The sequence below is a fragment of the Paramormyrops kingsleyae genome, chromosome 15 (assembly GCF_048594095.1).
Source record: "Paramormyrops kingsleyae isolate MSU_618 chromosome 15, PKINGS_0.4, whole genome shotgun sequence".
Lineage (NCBI taxonomy): Eukaryota > Metazoa > Chordata > Actinopteri > Osteoglossiformes > Mormyridae > Paramormyrops > Paramormyrops kingsleyae.
Genome location: NC_132811.1, coordinates 16542000 through 16564317, shown reverse-complemented (window position 1 = coordinate 16564317; position 22318 = coordinate 16542000). Strand labels below are relative to the sequence as shown.

General features: G+C 44.2%; 1 protein-coding gene across 1 annotated transcript in view; it reads left to right on the top strand.

Moving 5' to 3' along the window:
* The first annotated feature begins 9901 nt into the window (after positions 1 to 9901).
* Positions 9902 to 22318, top strand: part of pde4ba (phosphodiesterase 4B, cAMP-specific a) — a 99879-nt gene continuing 87462 nt past the window's right edge. The window contains exons 1-2 of the mRNA XM_023794451.2: positions 9902 to 10045; positions 11475 to 11594. The gene's annotated coding sequence lies outside the window, so the exon portion shown is untranslated. The remainder of the gene's footprint in view (positions 10046 to 11474; positions 11595 to 22318) is intronic.

Sequence of the window (22318 nt, the reverse complement as noted above, 5' to 3'; positions counted from 1 at the left end):
GCCTCTTTATCTTAATCCTGCCACGTAACAGTTTGAAAGGAAATGTTAGTCAGGATGACGCCAGGCAGGCGGACTGCATGTGCTGTTTCCAGCAGAGACGATGCGACAAGGTCAGATGTCAGACGCTGGAGCAGAATGAGGAGACCTTTCACAGCTATGACCCTAGAGATACCTTTCAAGCACTGTTGATTTGATCCTGCCGGAATCTTAACAGTGCGCTAAAAAACGGACCGTGAGTATGTGAGAAATGGATTCATTTGGCGTCTGCAATCCGGCAAGCGCCTCCAGAGCCTAACAGCCAGGGCTGAGAGCCTGAGGGGTAGTTTGTATCTCCAGGCCAATAGCACCATTAGGATCACTGCCAAGTAATATAAGCTATTGCTACAACCTGCACTATAAATATGTTTTAATTACTATTTAATCTTTTTTTTATTATCCTTCTGCCTTGTTTGTTGCACAATCTAAAATAGTAGCAATTTTATTTCAGTGATGGTGCACCAGTACATTCGTGCATGTGACTAATAGAATCCTTGAATCTTGTACCTATTGTTGACAAATTTGACATGGATGCAGAGCATCTTGATCCAGACAGTCCCGCCTAGACTCCCAGGTACACAAACCGCTGTATGTAACGCACACGGTACCTTGCATTTAATCCTCCCGGTTCTGCACCTTTTGTCTTGTGCCAGCAGAAATTTCCACCGGCCTTGGTCGTGTGACGATAAAGATTCTGATTTCCTGCCCCGATGGCTCCTGACGCCATCGAACACGGCAGGAAACCCGTAAGTGACAAGACTTGGGGCCACTGATTGGATGAGAAGTTCCAGCAGAAGGTGTGCGGGAGGGGCGCTCGGGTGCGGATGACGGGGGTGGCTGTGGGCAGGACTCTGAACTCCTAAACCCAAAACTGCAAACACTGTCACAAGACAGACAAGACGGGACTGCAAGTCAAAAGCGAGTCTGCGGACTGTATGACCAAGACTTAACGCATGTGAGACGTGAGACGAGAGGGAGTGTGATGTGCAAAAGAAGCTCACTGCACAGTGCATGTTGAGCTGGGGACTTCCGGTGTTAATTAAGTCCCATGGGACTTGAGTGTGACAGCTTGTGTCTGGGAAGCTGGGGTGGGGGGGGGCAGTTGGCAATTTCCTCATGATGGATGATGGATGCTGCTGAAATTGCACAGCTATCTGTAGCTGATTTCACAGCACATTCAGCATTCATGTGACTCCTGAATGAATGAAGCCAGGAACTCTACGGACCCATCCCTACCCCCCTGGTCCTGCCCCCAACACAAGGGGCTCCATTATTGTGATAGTCACTGGTGCTGGGTTGGGCTACCAACAGTACTCAACTTTGACAAAAAAACATTTCTTTTCTGACTTTCTGTCAACAATTTGCCAGTGCCAGGTGTCCATGGAAGTGTCCTAATGGCATTTTATTGGCATTGACTTATTTGATTTATTCATTTTTGCTCAGACTGTTGAAATGGTAAAAAAAAAAATCTGGATCCGGTACCGCTGTCTTTTTTACAGTGAAAGTGCCGGCTCAATCTGCCATGAGGAAGCATCTGTCGGTGGGCAGATCCCAAAAGCAGAAGGCGGCTCAAACGTGGAGTGATAGACACACCATAACATTTCCTCACCACTATCACATACCCCTACATACCATAGCTGTCTTTCCAGCTACTTATGACTTTTAAAATTCAACTGCGGTCTTGTTAGCTTCAAGGAGCAAATATGAATCCAATGTTGTTCCAGTTTGCTACATCTCATCTGGCGAAATCCTGCCCCACGTCCGTTGCTCTTTCTTCTGCTTTTATGGAGTCTGTAACATGTGTGCGGTGGCGATGTGCTCCCCGCTGCCCTGATGTTCTGAGAGAAATCACACATGGCATGAGGAACAAATCATTTGCCTCTTTAAATCTGATTCAGGAACAACCTTATGATGGGAGAATATGTGGTCTTCGGTTTTTTATAGAAAGAGTGGAAAATTCAGAAACCTTATTACACATGAATATATTTTATTAAAAGATATGCAGGGCTAAATTATACATGTCCGACTGACAGTGCAGTTTGAATAACCTCTTTGTGGCAGCAGAATGGTCCGGCAAAGATTTCTATAGATGACAGTGTAATGAGGAAGAGTTCGGCAAGGTTGGTAGGGGAAAGTGTTTCATTAAATTTGCTCAACTTCCAAACACAACTCTATTATGGGGCTGCAGGAAACCTGGAGCCTACCTTGGGAAGCACAGGACATGAGGTGGGATGGATGGATGGATGGACTTCATAACCTTTGCTATATAACTCCATTTTAAGCTCAGAAGTAAGTCTGAAGAAAAAGAACATCCATCCATCAACCATCTCAGGAAGCCAAGGGCTCAAAGTAGGGGTACCCTAGATGGGATAGTTGGATGGATGTTTGGAAGTTGGGTCTTTATAATCATCACTGCAGGACTCATAATTTGTACTACAAAAACAAAAAATATCCGATAATTTAATCTGAGTCTAAAACAGCTAAGCCATAGAGATCTGATTGGGTCCCTCTTTTTTAGGGGTGTGTGAAAAGACACATTTAGTTTTTCTAAATGATGATATTCATGCCACATGGCACTGTCACCAAAAGGAGGAATGAAAAATCCAGTAATTCAGTAACATATTTACATATTACATAATACAGTTAGATTAAACTAAGTAAAAGCAATATGATCTCTGCCATTTGGGAGTCTGCACAACATCAGCGCCACCAAAGTCATGTTTCTAAGCATCATGGAGGTCAGTGAGGGACAGTCATCCTCGCCCTGTGGGACAGCTAATCCTCTGTTATTCTTACACTTTTGGAGAGTGGATACTGAGACCCCAAACGTCACTTGTGGTCTAACCCCACAACACATGTGGGCTTTTATGGGATCCAAGTGGAGGATTGTGAGGAGGGAACGGAGTAAATATTTAATGGGAGCTTTATACATTATTCTCGAGCACCTATCAGACACTTAACAGGCACATCCTGTACTCTGATTCGCTGTGAGCTGTGACATCACACAGCAATAGCTAGGCCATTTTCCTTTTTTTTAAAGGGGAGTTTTAAAATAGGGTTTGTTTACAGCTTCACTTTCACTTCACTCTGAACTCTGGGCTGTTTGGGACTTAAACACGGGAAAAAAAACTAGATCATCTGGTTTCATTAATTTTACGCATTTGCATGCCTGATTCAAGGAAACTGCGTTAAATGATGATAACACGCAATAAGCATTTTCTTCCTCAGGAGCAAAACCAAATAAGGGGTGTATTCAAATGCATGCTGCAGCCTTTGACACGTTCACCTGGATCATGTTCGTTTGATTGCAGAATCGTGAATCCATAAAGTTATAAAATTGTTGGCAAAATTTCCCTGAAAATTCTATGAAGTATTCTTTAAAGAAGCAGAGGCCTGATATTTGTCCCTTTTCTGAACTGAAATGCTGTCATATGCAGTACAGAGACGGAATGTTCCAGAATATTGTTCCCCTGGCAATGCAAGAAAATCACACCCAACATGCCTAAAAATTTTCCCTCCCATTCCTTCATCTAATCATCCCGGCTATTGTATTAAGCATAAGCCTGAATTAACCACTTATGAGAACAAGTGAAATAAATTATCAGAGAAATAATCATAACAGGTTCTTTCATCGTCGTCTCACATCTGTTCTGTACGGAGCTTCACATTTCCAGTTCCTGTTTAATCCCTCTCAGAATTATCAACAGGCGTTTATGAATTCGAGCACTTCAGGAAAGATGCCAGGAGTTCGGAGCCACTGTTAGAGGCGTGTGCCGATACGGGCCAGCCAAGGGAGGCTGGGAAACGCTTCCGGCGATTTCTTTGCATGTTTGGCTGCCTTCTGGGAATCTTTTGCATATCATCTCGTCACATGAAGACGTGAACAAAAGAAAGGGCAACATCAATCAGGTTGCCCAGAGAAAGACCCCAAGTCTCATAGAAGGAGAACAATTACAGAAAAACCGTACCCATCCAAAGCAGCTTGAACAACTGATATTTACATGTGGCCACTGTCAGTAATTGATCTGGATGTTGCCTGATGGTGAGTTCTTTGGCTAAGACCACCACTTGTGTCAATTCAGGACTGTCCGCTCAACTACAGAGGAGCCAAAAACACAGGGCTATACCCTTAAAAAATAAGAAATATTGTTGCCAGGCAACAAATTAAATAAAAACAAACAAAGCATTTTAACAGGTGGAGCTGTCTTTTCCGCAACCTAAACTGACAGATGGTATGGCATTCATAAGCTCAACTCTGTATAGCTAAGCACTTAAGCTGCACGTTGCGCCGATAGCAGGAATGCGGATAATGCCGCAGGGCCATCTTCCTTAGCATTCAGACGTTAACGGGCAAGAGAGCGAGAGTGCATACTCTGGAAAAAATGCCGACAGCAAGCTTGTTGTCTCAGTAATGGTGGAATCATGCAGAGCTCCAGCGAGAAGCTGACCTGTGTCTGCATGTGTGCGTGTGAGGCTGTCCTCTCTTTATCTGCCATGCGCTACCAGATGGTTCCCCCATCCTAATTAAGATGGTCTGCTTCTTTTCAGCTTTGAACAGTCTCCCCCCAGGGGGTTTTCCCTGCCCTTTAAGTATCTAACCCACACAATACTTCACCCGAGATACTCGGGGTCTGCGAGCAGGAGCAGAAATGAGCCTCTCCGTTGACTCGCCGTTCTGGCATACGTCAGAAAAACATTCACGCATGACAACAGCAACGGGATTCTTTCGACCCTGTCGATTTTCTCTCTTAAATTAATCCAGACACCGATGAGATTGCAAGACTAGCCGTCAGAGAGATTGTTTTGTATATTTGTTTGAACAGTAAGATTATCTGCGGGCTTTCAGGAAGGCAGGCATAGCGTTTGGCATGTCAACAAGGTCCTGGAGCTCTGCTTGATTGGGATGGGAGGGGGGGGGGGGTGACTACTGTATCTCGCTCCTGGTCCCCATATATGTACCTATGGAAAGCTGCTCTCATTACCCCGAAAGGTAATGCTTCTCCTAGCAAGCAGTAGCTTAAATATAAATATATTTATACTGTAGAGTTGTAACGCATTGAGAAAATACAGGAGACCATGCGAAATATGTCTTGCATCATCAAGGAAAGTGTGAGAATTGCTCATGGAAGGAAAGAGCACCCAGGGGTGTTAGGATCCACTCACACTGTACTCATCTCCAGCCGTCACAGACCTGGTGAAGGTAATCTCTCAGACTGTGTCACAGCTTCCCGGAGCTCATTTTAATGCTCTCTACACCACGGGGCCCACAGATGACCCCTTCCTGGATTTTCCAATGGGATTGTGCGCCTGACTGTGTCAGGCGGGAAGCTGGCAGCTCGGGATACCTGCTGTCTGGGTTTCAGCGCACAGTCTGGAGTAATGTCTGGGACGATCGACGTGTCGCATCAGCCGTCACTCTTTCTCCTTCTTACCCAGGTTGACGTTTTTTGACAGCTTTGACATGGTTCATTGTGAGACAGTCAGAGGCTTTAAAGCAGTCGCTCACTCATTCTCAACGAAAAATACAAACTGATACTGCACCCCTAGCGGGATTTCTCCCTCATTATCAGGCTCAGGAACATCTTTAACCCCTCAAAATGTTCCAGGGGACCAAATAAATGGCTGACCTTGTGCTCAGACCACAAGATTCACTCTCAGCTGTCTATACACTACAGGGACAAAAGTATTGGGACACACCTCTTAATCTTTGAATTCAGGTGTTTCATTCAGACTCATTGCCACAGGTGTATAAAATCAACCACCCAGACATACAGTCAGGTTTACACAGTTTTGTGAAAGAATGGGTCATTCTGAAGAGTTCAGTGAATTCAAGCATGGTACCATCATAGAATGCCACCTTTGCAATAAGTCACAGTTTGTGAAATTCCTACTAGATATTTCACAGTTAACTGTAAGTGGTATTATTGCAAAGTGGAAGCGTTTAGGAACAACAGAAACTCAGCCATGAAGTGGCAGACCATGTAATGTAACAGAGTGGGGTCTCTGGGTGCTGAGGTGCATAGTGCGTAAATGTCGCCAATACTCTGTTGACTTAATAACTGTAGAGTTCCAAACTTCCTCTGTCATTAACCCCAGCACAAACACTGTGCACTGGAAGCTTCATGGAATGGGCTTCTATGGCCGAGCAGCTGCATGCAAACCTCACATCACCAAGTGCAGTGCTAAGGATCGGATGGAGTGGTGTAAAGCACGCTACCACTGGACTCTGGAGCAGTGGAAAAATTCTGTGGAGTGATGAATCACACTTCTCTGTCTGGCAGTCTGATGGACAAGTCTGGGTTTGGTGGATGCCAGGAGAACCTACCTGATTGTATTGTGCCAACTGTAAAGTTTGGTGTTGAGGTTAATGGTATGGGGTTGTTTTTCAGGGGTTGGCCTCTTAGTTCCAGTGAAGGAAACTCTTAATGCTTCACCATACCAAGACATTTTGGACAATTTTATGCTTCCATCTTTGTGGGAACAGTTTTGGGAAGGACCTTTACTATTCCAGCATGACTGTGCCCCAGTTCTCAAAGCAAGGTCCATAAAGACATGGTTGGTGAGGAAGAACTTGTCTGGCCTCAACCGCATTAAATACCTTTTGGATGAACTACAATGGAGATTGGGAGCCAGGCCTTCACACCTAACATCAGAGCTTGACCTCAAAAATGCTGTTCTGCATGAATGGGCAAAAATTCCCACAGACACACCCCAAAGTCTTGAGGAAAGCCTTTCCAGAAGAGTGGCAGCTGTTATAGCTACAAAGGGGGAACTAACTACATATTGATTCCTATGCATTTAGAATGGGATGTCATGAAAGTTCCTGTAGGTGTAATGGCCAGGTGTCCCAATACTTTTGTCCATATAGTGAATGTGTGTGTGTGTGTGTGTGTGTGTGTGTGTGAGACAAGGGAAAGCAAGATGTAGACCATGATTCTTCCACACATCACACATTCCGAGATGCCTTATTGGTCTGACTGGAGGTCCTCCATTTCACACACACACACACACACACACACACACACACACACACACAGGGCGGATGTTGCATCGTTCTTGTCTCCTCAGCAAGGTCTCACACACCTGAGCTACTCACTGTTAAATAAGCTATTTCTGCAGCAAAGCCTGTCCAATGCTCCTCCCCAGAGTCCGGTGTCAAGCCTAATTACCAGCCCTCTAACACATATTTCCCCCTGGGACATTTTTGCATTTCAGCTTATTACCACCCAGATTGGATTTGTTGATTGATGGATTTAATTTTTTCCCACCAAGTTCTCAGGCAACCTTCTCAGCACTTAGTGAAGGCAGGAGAAGCAACAGCTCGTGAATTGGTAGGTTCACCATCCACCCAGTGCTGACTGACACAACAATCCCGTCAAATGCACCAAAGTTTGTACAAGCATTTACATGCAAATAAAACACATTCTAGAAATATTGCCTAAAATGCTTACTCATTCACTGAATATATTCCTTATTGCTGTGACATTCCTAAATAAACAATCGCCAATCAGCAGCACAATCAGGTGCCTTCAAGACTATAACTTGAAACTAAATGGGGACCAGCTGTAAAAGTGGTTAGATGCTGATAAGAAGATTTTATAAATGGCTGCCTGAACCACAAACGTCTGTTAAAAGGACCTTGGGATAAGGTTTCAGGATAATGAAAAGATTTTAGCACAGCATTACCTAAAACTGTGACTTTGTGTTATGAGTGAACCTGAAAAATATCTATCTCTCTAACAGAGGAGAGAACACTTTGGTTGTTTCGTATTCATTATTTTTTGTTCACAGGAAAATTCCCAAGTAAATTGTTAGGGGGGTAAAAAAAAAAACATTTGGGGGAAAAAAAAAAAATTCTGCTTGTCACGCAACAGAAAGCGGAAGTGCAAGAGAGCAAACATCCTCTAATGGCAGAAACTGCTGGTTCTTTTTTTCTGAAATACCTACAGATGGCTGCTTTGTCACAGTGCAGCCTGAATGCTTAGGAAGCTGGAATCTCATGCATAACAATCATCTGGAGGGAGCAGGGAATCCACACTGCAGAGAGCGGGCAAAGTACGTTAGCCCTGGACCTGGGGTCCCCAGCCAGGAGCGACCCAGACACTGACATGGGAGGTAATTGCACGAGGCCGCCAGTGTTAAATCGTGACTCGTGTAGTGAATCCGTGGAGGTGCATGGACATTACAGAGGTCCGCGGTGTCCAGCAACCGTGCCTGTCCTTGCCCACGTGATGTGTTTTCTGCCCCATTCTATGGCAGCTGCAGAAGCCTGGCTGTACTATTGCATCATGTTCCATTTTCCCGATTTCCTTATATTATATTATATTATATTATATTATATTACGTGCTCTCTGGACACAGTGACCAATTTCACCTATTTATGAATGCAGAAGTAAATCCCGTTAAGTAGCTCCCTTAAGGGTACTTCAGAAATCAGACATCTTTATTGACCATGTGTGTTAAATATACAAGGGATTTGTCTTTGGGGGGGGGGGGACTGGGAGGTGTTTCAGGAGTGACTCCAAATGTTTTACCGATCGCCCTGTTGATCACAATCGACCATTTGGTGTCCACTGGTCAACCAGCAGTCAAAAGATAGATAGATACAGACAGACAGACATTATGTAGCTTGACTCCATTGCAAAGGGAATGAATGGAAATCAATACAAGAAACTTCTTTATATGCGTCGTGACGTAGCGTGCACGTGCGTTCCCAGCAGGAGACGGTGCTCCCCGGCCGATCGGACTCCCTAACTCCGTCGAGTCCCACGTCTATCCCCCTCCCTGGGCGCCGGGGGCGAACTCCGCCGGAGTCACGGCGGGCTCCCGTCGTATATCGCGGTCGTTTCCGGGCGGACTGCAAATTGCTTACCTTTCAAAACGAGTGGGACCGGTCAGGTGCTCTGCAAAGTCAAACAAATACAAAACCAAACCCATAAAGGAGCAGGTGTGTTATGGGGAGGGGGGATCTCTTTAGGAAGGTGACCCTGACCTTACTGCACCTGGCCACTGGTAACGTAAGTATTACGGTCACGGACATTTCTGTAGATGAGACCTTCATGAATCCGCTCATGCGGTTATACTGACAAAGTGAAGGTTAATATATAGTAAAAATGTATCTGCCGGATTATGTCACGCTAGCTGGTGCAGCTGCACGGAGGCACAAACGGACTCCTATTTTTAACAGTCCCTGTACCTCTCGTAAAATGCTGATGATTTCTGGGGTGCAAAAGTGAACAGGATACTTACAGTAGTAATAATAATAGTGTCACAGTGACTCAATGGGGCGGCAATGCAGGGGTCCATACCGTCTCTGCACGGTGGAGTTACACGGGTTCCATGGGTTCATCTGCCCCAAAACCACGTGTGTGGCACCAGTGCCTGTGTGCAAGTGTCTGATTGCCCTGCGACGGACTGGCATACAGCCCTGGGTCTCCCCCTGCCTTGTGCTGCCTGCGATAGGCGACAGACTCACTGCCACCCCATAGGCAGTACGGGAAAGAGATTTATAATACAGTATTTATGCCATTACTGTGCTGCTTAATTAAAAACACTGTACCAAACCACGTTTAAAGCGCTTCCACGTTTATAAATACAGCAGCCGTCCTTGGGGGCCGTGATAAAAAGCTGAATAAGCAAGAACGAGCCCTTGGTTGGTATTGGGGCGAAAATGGATTTGCTATCGTCCCTAAAGTACGGCGAGCTGGCGGGCAAGCGACAGGGATCCCCGCTGTCAAATGATATTTCCGACGGGGGGTGGGGGTATGACTCGGGGGGCGGGATATGGGATGGATGTGAGCGGGGGTGGCACCGATCGCTGGCGTTCCGGGCGATGTGGGCTGGGATGCGTGATGCAGATGTAAGGGCTGCCGGGCTGGGGGGCAGGTAGCGAGCAGCGGTACCGCCGGACGGCGCACATCGGCGCTCCGGGTGACAATAGACGCCTTTGCGCGCTACTCCTCCGCCACATTTCGCACGGTACCCGATTCAAGTGGATCCGTCTTCGTAGGTGAGACAGATAACGATCCAGGCTTATTTTAAAGATTATACGTGGCTTATATACGGGTTTCTCCTTTAGTAGGAATGTAGGCGCCTATTGTTTCTATAAAGCTTTTTTAATGAGTATAAAAGGCTTTTGTTCTGTTTGCATGCAAGAATAAAACTGAGTAGGCAATTTCCAGTTTTAAAACGTTCAATTTCCTTATAATTACATTGTAGTGTATTTTATATTAAGGAATAGAAGTAAACTGCACTTTACTGCCTTTCGCTAGGTACAGATGTTCAATAAATCGCTCTTCGATTTATGAACTTTACAATCAGAGCTCGTTATCGATAGTCCATAAACTTATTGGCATAGAATGACATTATTGTGTCGCCCGCCATAATTTAACTAAATGTCTGAAGCGCAAACAGCAGCTTACGTTGCTTGTCGTGTTTGATGAATTATTAGTTTGTTTTCATGTTCAGCGTTGGAAGTGCCAGCAGCGTTTAATGTTTTAATTAAATGGCTAACCTTGTCCAGATTTTTTTTTATCGAAAAAAATGATACATATATATTTTCAACATATAAATAATACGCACCTCTCTCGTATTTTCGCTTTGACGCTAAATCAGGTTATTTTAATCACGGAGTAACTAATTGCACTGTAAGTTTTATTATTTTTTTTCCAAGCAAGGTCAGCTTGAGTTTTAACTGAGGGATTTGTTCCTGTTAACTTTTATAAATACCCGTGAACGGGAGGGGACAATTCAGTGACATCCCCGGCTGGCTTATTTAACGCCGTTACAACAATACAACAAACAATATGTATTTTCGTCTTGCATGGATTTGTGCTCTATGTTTTTATTGCAATTTAAGCGTTATTTTGCTGGTAGTAAAGTATTGCAACGTAAACGAATGATAAGCTGTAGAGGTCAGGCGTTAGTGAAAATCAGCCTGGTCTTGTGATGCATTTGTGACAATACCGTGTTTTGTTTAAGCCGGCACTATGACTACGATAAAGCCGTTACCACGACACTACTAGGTATTTAAAAGTTTAAAAGCTATTTCTAAGAAATAAAGTACGACTTTCCCATGCATAATAATGAAAACCTATGAAACTGAACTGCCCGTGATTGTAAGGGGATCAGGAATCCAGGCACGTTTGTGCATGTAGTTTGCTCATGGGTTTAAGTGCTAGTGAGTGCTATTGTTTGTGCATGGATTTACTACATAGCACTGAAGAGTGACCTTGCATAGGCCTGACTGAGTTGAGGTTTAAATTATTTTCTTTTGTCTTTTGGCTTAGCAGTCATCATGCCTAGATCTACTCTGAATCCTACACGGGAGGCTTGGATCAAGAGTCCAACCTCGAGGAAAATGACATCATCTGTTACTTGGTCTACTTGACATCTCTATCCCCTCTGATCCCTGAGTGTTTTCCTTCCCTTTCATCCAGGCTCCACTCAGGAGTTGGCACGCCATCACACCATCCAAGTGCGGGGAGCGGCTACTCAGGCCTGCGAGGAATTGGATCGGAGTGCTTTGCCATTCCGGCGCTCATCTGCACTCTGTACTGGTAAATATTTATAACCTAGTTTACCATCTGTGATTCATTCTGCCCAGATATGGGCAATCGCTTAATCATAATAACATATGCGAATGGAATTTTTACTGTATTTACAGGGCAGCCAGGCTAACTGTTAATTCTTTAGGGTAAAGCAGTAATTTGTCGAGTTGTGTGCATATTAATCACTCAAAACCACATTCTTATGCTTGAAAAATAAATAGCTGCACTTGTAAATAATTGCTGCCTGAAATGAAATCTCTGTGTTGATATACTGTAGATCTGGGGTGGGCTGTCTTACACAGAAAAGGCTGTTGTATTTGTGGGTTTTCGCTGCAACTCTATAATTGGATTACTAATTAGAGGACTGATTGACTGAAGAGTCCTCACACCTGGGTATGAACAGGTGACTTAAAGGTTTTCCCCAAAAGCTGTGTACACACCGGCCCTTTGCGGATAAGGTTGGAGACCCCTACTGTAGATGGTAACATCATTCCAAAACCTCCGTGCTTTTGCATCTATGTTTTTGAAAAGGCACAGTTTCTCGGTAGGTAGCAATGTTGCCTCACACCTCCAGGGTTAAGGGTGCGAATCACACCTCCGCTCTCTGTGTGTAGAGTTTGCATGGTCTCCTGGGTCATGCAGGTTTCCCATAGTTCAGAGACGTGCAGTTGGGATAATGGGTCCCTCCAAATTGCAATGAACTGTCATGATGACCAAGACCCTCCTGTCCTGCTGCTCACCAGGATAGGTGGCTGTGAGGATCCATGGATGTGATATCAAAACATGCCAAAGGAGAATTTATTTTCTCATCATTTTATTGGAATTTCTTTTGCTGGCCACTTACAGTGGACAACTGGAGGCAAAGCAGCAGAAACACAGCCGGCTGTGGACTAGGGGGCGCCAGAGGGGTGCAGGCCCGGGTGCAAGTGGTGGCTCATCGGTTAGACGAAAGAACCAGAAACACACATGGGTGTTTCTTTGTTATAGTCAATTGATATCGATACTTAGATGTTTTTCTGTGTTCTTTGAAATTTGTTTGCCTGGTTAGATCTTTACAATTCTGTTCCATGGGTCTCTCAGGAGAAGCGTTGGGCCTGCACCTCACAGAAGTGTGGCTCGTCTCAGCAGAGGGGCTGTTTCTATAACATCCCTGCCTAGTGTTATTATTCAGACGGCATGGTCCTACCAGAGCTGATGCGTGTAGTGTCTTATAGCCAAAGAGAATAATGTAGCTGTTCCTGGAAAAAAAAGGAATTCAGGCCAAAATCCAGGCAGATATAAGTCAGAAATCTGGAAAGTGGAAGATGACAGCTGATGTTTTCCTCTGGTGACAGATGGATGTCTTTAGGTCTCCTCAGCTGGCTCTGTATGCTGAGTGGTAAACGTTGGATCCAAGGATCAGTCTGTTCAGTAACTGACGGCTTACGAGCCTCAGGAATCTCTGGAAGGCTTCATGGAGCTCGAGCTGGCTGTCTCCGACCGCTGCTTATTGTACCAGCAGCTTGACGGCCTCTCTCCCTCCAGGCCTCTCTCCCTCCAGGCCTCTCTCCCTCCAGGCCTCTCTCCCTCCAGGCCTCTCTCCCTCCAGGCCTCTCTCCCTCCAGGCCTCTCTCCCATCAGGCCTCTCCCTCCAGGCCTCTCTCCCATCAGGCCTCTCCCTCCAGGCCTCTCTCCCATCAGGCCTCGCTCCCTTCAGGCCTCTCTCCCTCCAGGCCTCTCTCCCTTCAGGCCTCTCTCCCTCCAGGCCTCTCTCCCTTCAGGCCTCTCTCCCATCAGGCCTCTCTCCCATCAGGCCTCTCTCCCTTCAGGCCTCTCTCCCTCCAGGCCTCTCTCCCATCAGGCCTCTCTCTCTTCAGGCCTGAGTAATTTTCAGTCTGTCCTGTCTCCTCTTGGTATGAAAAATTGTAAACATTGTATCTTCAAAAAGTTGTAGCTGTTGATCTCAGAAAAGGGATACACCCTTCTGTTTTTTTTTTTTATTTTCTAGTCACCTATCCGAAGCAAGTTCGTGATGAACGTGGAGCCTTTACAGCTGCATGTGGGACACACCCTGGATGTGATGCCAGGTCTTTGTAGGGCATACAGAGGCAGGTGCACACGCACAAACAAAACCAATTCCTGGAGTATTTGGGGTTAAGGGCCTTGCATAGTGGCCCAATCAGGAAATCACTCTGCTGGTTCGAGGGCTTAAACTAGCAACCTTCTGATCTTACGTGCTACATGCTATCTTGCTGCAAGCATGAGAAGGATGTGAAGAATTCCACAAGCCAAAACAAGTGATGGGTATCAACAACCCTAGAGATGTCTGTACGAGATCTGGTTCTTTGAAATTTGAGTTATATAGTAGATTGTATTCTATCACGGTGTGTGGCTCAGCAGGTTAGGACTCTTGGGCTGTGATCAGAAGGTTGCAGGTTCGAATCCCTGGGCCAGTGTATTATTGTGCCCTTTAGCAAGGTCCTTAACCCCCAGCTCCAGGGGGGCTGCATGCTGGCTGACCCTGTGCTGTGACACCCCCCCTCCCCCCTCCCTCCATAGTTGCTTTCATTTCTACATCTGAAATGACAATTTTCCCCTGGGGAGGAATAAATTATCTATTTTGTTTAAGAAGGAGTCGTACTCTTCACAGAGCAACCTCTGTTAAGTGACCCTGGATATGCTGGGATTGCATTTTCCTAAATTACACACTGTTTTTATGGCAGCAAATAGTAGATTCGCAGTACTGGAAACCACAGAATTTCTCTGGGGATTTTAAAATATCACTATGAATGTTACGTAAGGAAGTGTTGTTTTTCTGGTTGAGTGTGACCCTTCAAAGGAATCCCTGGTACTTGTGGGGGTTCAGTGTCATGCCTTGTTTAGCCAGGTCATCCCGATAGCTCTGGACTCCCCCCTATGTTCTGCCCAAATCCTCCAGAGCCCTCTTATCCATACGGAAAACGGCTCCTTGCATTTTTTTAACCCTTTTTCTCTGTGCAGACTTTGGATGCGTCAGTCTTTTAAGTGGCGTCTCTCTGTAACCTCGGACCGCTTTTAGCTGCGCGTGGGGCTCGGTCGATGCAGGTAACCAGGGGTCGGGTGCCGACCGGTAGCGGAGCTGAGAGAGGTAGGAATTAAAAAAAATATTCAGCAGGTAAACATGCTCACTCCGTGCTTTGTCTCCCTTTCTTAGTATTTTCATCATTGAAGCATTGTTTTTTTACAGTTATTAAAGTTGTTAAAATTGTAACCACTTATTCGGTGGGGGGGAGGGGGGAGGTGTTGGATTTCAAGTTTAACTAATAAATTCAGGATGACAGAGTAGCCGTTTCATCAGCGCTAATCTGCATGCGACTCCTTCCACTGTCAGTTTGGGTGGAATTAAGTCTAATTACAGCTGTTGGGAGTAGAATGAGTGATTTGACACTTAGCTGGTGGAAAGAAGTAATTACATCTGGTGATTCATTTCTAGGTTCATCTATTGCAGGTACATGCATCTGAAAAACAACTTCAGTGTGCACTGCATAGTGATTACTGTAGACCCCTATTCAGGAAGCATTGTGAGCACTGTGCCGGGTTAATATTAGGTAAGGGCAGGAATGAATTATGTACCATTTTTCAATCTCGCAAGCACGGGACACCTGGACACCATACTGTGCCCGGCTCATTTCATCAGTCTGCCCGTTTCAATGTCCCCGTCGAAGCCTCCTGAAAGGAATGAAGAGGTCACACGCTGACACTTCAAACAAAATTGGATTCATCCCAAACACCACAGCAACAGGAATTAAGTGGTCGGGCCGCTCAGAATTAAACTGCATTAATCACGCATATCGGTGCACAATGTAGCATTTTGGTTTTTAGAATTATTGCCTTTTATTTTATCTAATGAATCCCAGCTAGTATACATCTGGCTAAGCAGATGTACTTTTTGTTTAATAATATTTATACTTTTTGTTATATCATGACCCTCATCAGGAAATGTCTGTAGATGGATGGATGAATGGATGAGCTTCTTTATTTACGCCGTATTAATGAAATTATCGCTTTGTTATTCTGTGAGTAACTGCTGGCATGAGTTGAAAACAGAGCAAGCTGCTCTCATTGCATTATAGACTGTCAACCAGTGAGAGATTCACTTACTGCTAGCAAGTCACAAAAAAAAGGGCTTGAATTAATTACACAGTTAGTTGCTGGAAGCAGGACTGACACTGAAATCTGCACTAATATGTGTAAATGTATAAAAATATATAATGAAGGAACTATGTCTGCTCAGATGAGCCTGGTGTGTGGTTTAAAAGGTACAGTTCCTACACTCAGAAAAAAGGATAAGAATTTGTACCTTTGTTATCATTGGGGCTGTGCCTTGTAATTGTACCTTTTAAGGTACAGAAATGGACTCCGAAGAACATCCCAAAAGTACAAACAGCATTAACGTACCATCAATGGTACAGAAATGATCCTCAGACTCCATTTCTGTACCTTAAAGGTACAATTATCTACAGCTAAGGGTACAATTGGCAGACCCTTGAGGGTACAGTCCCAGTGACAAGCAAAGGTACAAATTGGTATTCTTTTTTTATACCCTACTCACTGCTTTTTAACCAGAATTCAGGTTGCTGTGCCAAGCCTGAGATTTTGGTGTTTAGACTAAGAAGAACCTAGATGAATGATGTGGAAGCAGCCAAGTTGAAAGCCTGGGACTGAATCCATCCCGTGAGTCTGTGGCAGGATTTGCCGTTTGCTGACGCTCCCCATCCCACCTGGCAGGGAGAGGAGGGAGGGCCGTCGCTTCCACACTCCAGAGCAAAGGGGCCAACTTCAAGAGACATGGTTCATCATGACCGTTTACATTCTTGCTGCTAGGGCAGATTTCCAGGGCTCTTCTCAGTGTCAAGGTGGTGTCAACCCAGAGATGGATATTGTGTCTTCGACGCTGTCGACCGTAGCGGAAACTGAGGTAGAGGTGCGTTGTGTTTAATGTGATGGTTACATTCCTCATACGTGCCCTGTGGCCAGTCAGAAGAACCTGGTTAGCTTGCAGACACAATCACTTCCCACGCAGTGAAGAGTCCAAGTCTGACGCTATTCGCTGTTCGTTGATGCTGTGCAATCTTGTGTGTTTTTGTGCTTTAATGAGCATCTTTCTTAAAAGTACTTTGATACATCTGTTTGGCTGCTACTGTAAGGAAACTTTAGTGTAGAAATGTCTTATAAAAGAGAATCACATGCCTGATCGCGATCGGGGGGAGGGGGTGGTTATTGCGCCATAGTGCGCGAGCTAATAATATTGCCAGTCTGCTCTACGCAATGTTATTACTACCACTCACCAGGTGTCGGTAATATTCACATGTGCAGAGATCTGATGAAATACTCAGTCAGTGGCCTGTCCACTTACTAGGAATTATCCTGATATAATGGACACCTGCTGTCTGTTCAGTTCTGATGATGAAATCTCTCAAATATTAGAACGATAACTGCTGCATTAATTCTGTTGTATTCTTATAATAGTATAGGAATGTGTTGTACTGTAAGTGGTATGATACTTACCGTACTGTTACCGTACTGTTTGCATGGGGTTGCTGTCTGTGGAGTCTGAAATAGATCATGATTGATCACACATTTTTAAAGGATCCTGAGTAGGCTATGGCATGCCAGCAGGGATGGGTTTTTTGTTGTTTTTGCTACTCAGTCAAAAAGTCTCTCTTGGCCCCCCAGTGTACTGATTGTTTGTGGCCAATAGGGAGCTTTCAAATCTTGGGGGCCCCATGCAAATGCATGGTTTGAATGGTGGTAAACATTGCCGCTGGGTGCTAGGAAGGGACAGAGTAAACATCAGGTATTCAGCCCAATGATCAGGACAGTGGGATAAGGCATCTGAGATCTGCATTCAGTGGATATTTATTGGTGTCAGGTTTGGAGAACATGTCACCACTCAGTTTGTGGTGGAGTCTGACATGTCCAACTTGGCAACCCAGACGCTACACTGATTGAAAGGCCCATGGCTGTTTGTGTGGAGGTACAAAACAGGCAGCGAAAAACTTCAGCTCCATAGATTTTTAATTTCATGAAACTTTTATCTTTTTATTTACTGTGTAACATGTTTCAATTTGTGCTGTGTGTTCCCTCAGAGGGAAACCGCCAACTTCCCCTCTTCGTGTTTGAAGATAGGAGTGACAGCTCAGGAAAATAATTAAAATAAAAAAAAAAACATTTTGCAAACTACCCGGAGGGACAGATAAACCACATGAAAACCAGCCGCGGGAGGAAAATGAAGGAGGCAGGGTGTGATGTCATGTTTATTCAGGAACAGGATGCTTTTTAGTGGGCTGCGCTGGAAAGAAACGGAACCCCCCCGTGCACATTGTGGCTGCTGATCAGCCAGATTCATGTAGGCTGCCCCTTTATGGCTGCAATGTCCTCCTTTTAAATAACCACTTATTAAAGGAATCTCTTGTGCTTTCCTAGTAAATAGCAGAAGCTGGTGGTCTTGCATATATATATATATATATATATATATATATATATATATATATATATATATATACACGTATAAGTCAGTATCTGGTTTGGAAAAGAAATGTCATCATTTTTATTTTTCATCCATGAATTTGGTAACACTGAAAGCAGTCAGGTATAGATACCATCATAATGCATTATGAAATGTTGTAAACACGGTTATAAATATTTATAAAATGGCATAACACATTATAGCCATGTTTATTGTGCATTATGAATGCTGTATGAAGCTCTCACCTATAATCAGAAGTGGAGATTTCAGGTCCAGAGATTACAAATCCAGACCAAGATTTTGTTTCAACCAACCAGTTGAGTATTTATAGTGGGTTATAGATGAGAGCTTCATAGAGCATAATGCATAATAAACATGGCTATAATGTGTGATGCCTTTTAATAAAGTTATAGCCATGTTTATGAATGCATTATAATGCATTATGAAAGTATCTATAATGCATTATACATAATCCCATGTTGTATTTCTGGATATTTGTGTTCACGTTAATACTAGCAAAGATGTTTGCCAGGATAAATTGTTTCATTTCACTATGAATGCATTACCAAGTTAAGTATGTCGCTTAAGATAATTTAGCGCAGAGCTACACTAATTAGGGAATGATGAGAAGTGCACATTAGTTCAGTTGGGACTGTTATTGTAGAAGTGCACCATGCATGCCTATGTAATTGGTGAATAATCGGTGTAGCAGGATGTATGGAGTCCTGGTGACACAGAACACTGTAGAAGAGCATTTATACATTTGCGCAATACATTGAGTCCATGTAATCCTCCATTACACATAGCAGAAAATACATCAGCCTCGCTGCTGCTCTTACTTTTGAATCATGAAGGACTGTAAACATGCAGAGGTGTTTTCTGAAAGGAACATACTGACCTTTTATAGTTTCAATGGGAATTAGTCATAAATGTTTAAATATAGATGGACAAGAGAATCGCACATATAGTTCAAAGTATTTAAGTCGGGGAGTGAAGTGCTTTTACTGAGATTGTTAGGGATTAAGGTTAAGCTTATACATAAATTTATATGTGTTGCCTAGAAGGAACATTAGTTGTAGTAAACTTTGAGTTGTAGAGCAGAGTATGAATGACTGGTTATTCAAAGACACCACCCCTGCAAGGTGATGCTCTGGGTGGGATGCCAGTGTTCTCGTTTTTTTCAGGGTTAGAGCTTTAAAGCACACAGATGTGCGTCAGGACAGAGTAGTATTACTCTAGGTTGTCGTACACAGTGTGTTTTTTTTTTTTTCTGTTTGGCAAGGCCTTGTTTAATTAAAATTTAGGTTAAATGAAAGAATCCTTTTACTCCCAGCTTCCACACAAAGGAGGTCATTGTTTGAGTTGGATGCTGAGAGCCAAGATAACATTCCTGGCAGTTAAGGTCAGACGTGTGGGATTATGGTGTGTTTATGAGTATATTGCCATTGGCTGCTTCTCATACCTGATTGTTTGCATCAGAAGCGTCGGAAGCATTTTGAATGGGGGGGGGGACACACTGGAAAACAGCGCTGGGTGAAGTAATATTTTATGTAAAATGTGGGGGGGTCCAAATGAATAATTATGAAATGTGACCCCCTCAGATTTAATGGCGGCGACGCCCGTGGTTTGCATGGAGCACGTTGATCAGTGGTGTGACTCATCCATACATCTCTGAATGCATCTTCCATAGCTTCTTATCCAGTAAGGGGTGGTGGTGAGTTTGGAGGCCGTACCCGGAAGCTCAGGGCATGACAAGTATTTCTATTCCAAAGCTTGGATCAAACCTTTATGTATCTAACAAAATGTTTTCAATGGTGATACGTACATAATGTATTGAATATTATAGAGTTTAATCAAAGGAAAGTGAGTCTATCAATAAACTTTGATTGGAGAAACACGTCAGAAACTTCATTTTGTGGTCATTTAGCTGCAGTGGGCGGAGCCTTGCAAAATCCGTTGTTCTGATTGGACAGAAATTGTTGACTGGTAGATATGCATCCTGAGAGTTCACAGTGAGTGAACGTTTTCCGAATGATTTTTACGCTTGCACTTCTGTCAAAAAAAATGTGCCAAAAAGAAAATTCTGGTAGGTTTGCCACATGTCTCTGTTATCGCTATTATGGTGAATATTAATTAATGTTTCTTAATAAAGAGTGGGATGGTGGCTAAGGGGCAGTGCTGTTGCCACTCGCTTCAGGATTGGTTTGAATCCCGCCTCCGCTCTGTGTCTGTGCAGTTTGCTTGCTTTCCCTGGGTTTTGTAGATTTTCTGCAGCCAAACCGGTTCCCATTCCAAGGACATGCAGTGAGGCTAACTGGCCTCTCTAAATTGCCCGTGGAGTATAATTACATGGGTGTTCCCCAGCCCTGTGCCCTATTCTGGGATAATCTCCACGGAGAAGTGGTTCGAAGATGGATGGATGGACGCATAGATGGATTTAATGATGGCCAGGGTTTGTGCTTATAGAGCCAATCATGCTGCCTCTAGACCAGAGCCGTAAAGGCACTGCATTGTATTAGTTATAAGCTGGTAGATGTAGGTGAAATAAATACCTTAAAAAGCAGCATTTCTAAAAAGTTGATTGATTTGAAAGTGATTCTGAAAATGTTAGGTTAAGTGAGGCTGTAATTCACGTTTTTTTTTTGAAGACCACATTAAGGAAAGGCCCTCATTCCACTCTGGGGGACTTTTTACCTCATAATGATGTACATTTATCGGTAGATCTTTGGTAGAAATACCCTCTGTGCCGCAAGAAAATAGCCAGCTGGAAGGTGTCCTTGAACTGAATCAGGGTACGAGTGAATCAGGCCCAGCGTAGCGGCCATTAGCAGCGTCTGTCCCCTTCATTTCACAGGTCACAAAAACCCTTTTTTTTATAATGAATGTCCTTTGATTTGTAGTAACACTTTGAATTGTTCCTTGAGGCATAATAATGGCAGAGCGTTTGCCTGCGTTCTGTGTATGCAGAAATTCGACATTTTTTTTTGCTTTTAGTAGGGGGGGATCATGTGGAAATATGCTAAACTATGATGTGTGTCAGGTCCTGTATGGTATTAGTCAGCACCAGAAATGTCTTAATCATTTGTGGGATGTGACCTTATGGCCTACGGGGTAGAAGGGCAAGATTTTTAAAAATTTAATTCAAATCTTATATGTTGGGCGGGCTTGAACTTTATCCTTTATTCCTGTTGATGAAAACCTGCATCCCAGCAAGGTTACAAATGACGTTGATCCTCTTTGATCGTCACCTTTTTGCATTCCCCGACGGCACAGTGGACTAGGTCAGACCAGAACCCATTGGAGATTAGCGGAACACACCGAATCCCACTCAGCTGGCTCCTGAAGGACCCTGCGCTCCATTTGGGCAGCTACAGGAAGGCACTTTGTGTTTGTGTGCTGTCTGTACCCCACGGCACCACCGGTGGAAAAAATTAGATGAGTGCAGACGCCAGAGACTGGATGGAGCACCTGGGTGTCGCTTTTTCTCCTTCAGTAACGCTCAGACTGCCCCACGGCACAAACTGAAGGAAATAAAATATTCCCTGTGGAAGCAGTGACCTCTTTTATGACAGTTTGGTTGTTTTTGTATTATTATGACATGATTGCAGGGAATTTAGGTGCAGTAAACATTTGCTTGCATGTATGATGGAGTTCTGTATTCTTATTTATTTTTTTAGCGATAATACTGATGAATTTAATTACTTTTTCCAGGGCACGATGGGAGTAGCCGGTTTCATGGGCCCTGGTTTGTCATGCCATGTTTCCTTGGGTTAATGAGTGAGCCTCATTGGCTAGAAGGTTTTAATGAGCATGTCTCATTGGCTAGAAGGTTTTAATGAGCATGTCTCATTGGCTCAGAGGTTAACAAGCAAGATTCAGTCCCCTGGCCCCCTATGCAGCCTGTTATTTATGTACGGGGGGGGCCCCACCTGTATGGCTGTTCCGGAAAACAAGCCCTGTGGACGACGGTGAAGCGAGAACCCGTGGGATCTGGCAGTCATGGAGACAGGCCCTCTGGAGGCAGGGAGTGAGGGCGCGCCCTGCATCAGCCGAATCCTTGGCGTGAGATTGCGGTGCTGCCCGTGCAGCTGACTCTGGCACAGCATAAAGCAAACAGCCGTATCTCTTTCCCTTCTGATAACTGACTAAACAGCCTTTAAAGGTGTTGCCTCATTCAGCACGTTTCCAGAGTTGGGTAGAAAAACACATCATTCTTCAGTTCCACCTCCTTTTATGGATGAGAAAA